Source organism: Palaemon carinicauda, chromosome 32, assembly GCF_036898095.1.
Source record: "Palaemon carinicauda isolate YSFRI2023 chromosome 32, ASM3689809v2, whole genome shotgun sequence".
NCBI classification, from domain to species: Eukaryota; Metazoa; Arthropoda; class Malacostraca; order Decapoda; family Palaemonidae; genus Palaemon; species Palaemon carinicauda.
Window position 1 is genome coordinate 35,966,645 of NC_090756.1, and position 1,263 is coordinate 35,967,907.

Genomic DNA, 1,263 nt, shown 5'->3' on the forward strand with positions numbered 1-1,263 from the left:
ACTTTCTGGTCACAATTTAACTTATTTAGTAGTGACACTTACAGGGATTAATTGTTATGTTGAGACGTGGAAGTAATTCAATTTTGAAAGTCCTAGGTCAAAGGTCAAGAGGTCAAGGTCGAGCAAAATGTCAACCGAAAATGATTCTGGGAAAGATAAGCTAGTTTCGAAAAATAAGCTGCCGTAGTGGAGGTCTGCACTCTCAGAATGCTTTTCTAGTTTTTACTGAGTTTTAAGAGCGAAAATCTTCAACAATCTATTTAAAGTGAAGAGCAATTTCATTATCTATTTGAATATAAAAGAAATGATTTGTAATCTAAAATTATGAAGAATGTCTCTTATGAATCTAAAGAACAATACTTTCAAAAAGCTTTGTCACTGTGGCAGAATTAGGATTGTGCGAAATTAAAATCCAGCCAATTTCCTATTAGGATCAGCCACTGAAGAATTCTGGTATTTCTTATTCAATGTAGTACATTATGCAACTTAGATTGTTCCAAGTTGTTTCTAATATGTATCTGTCAAGAGCTACTTTTAGTAACATAGGTAGTAGGTTGGCTACGACACCAACCACCCGTTGGGATACTACTGCTAGAGAGTTATTGGTTTCTTTGATTGGCCAACTTTTACGGCTCATTTTCCCCTTCCCTACTCATACACCGAATAGTCTGGCCTACTCTTTACACATTCTCCTCTTTCCTCATAAACCTGAAAACATTGAGGTTACCAAAAAAATTCTTCTTCGTTAAAGGGGTTAACTACTGCACAGTAATAGTTCAATAGCTACTTTCCTCATGGTAAGGGTAGAAGAGACTCTTTAGCTATGGTAACCAGCTCTTCTGGGGGAAGGACACTCCCAAATCAAACCATTGTTCTCGAGTCTTGGTAGTACCATAGACTTTGTACCATGGTCTTCTAGTGTCTTAGGGTAGAGTTCGCTTGCTTTAGGGTACAGTACACTCAGGTACACTATTGATTCTTATTTCTCTTCCTCTTGTTTGAAAAAAAAAGATTATACTTTATAAATGAAAGATTTATTTTAATGTTTTCTACTGTTCTTAAAATGTTTTATTTTAATTGTTCATTATTTCTCTTGTAATTTATTTATTTCTGCAATTTTTTTCCACACTGGGCCATTTTCCCTGTTGGAGCCCTAGGGCTTATAACATCCTGATACTCCAACTAAGATTGTAACTTTGCAAGTAATAATAATAATAATAATAATAATAATAATAATAATAATAATAATAATAATAATAATAA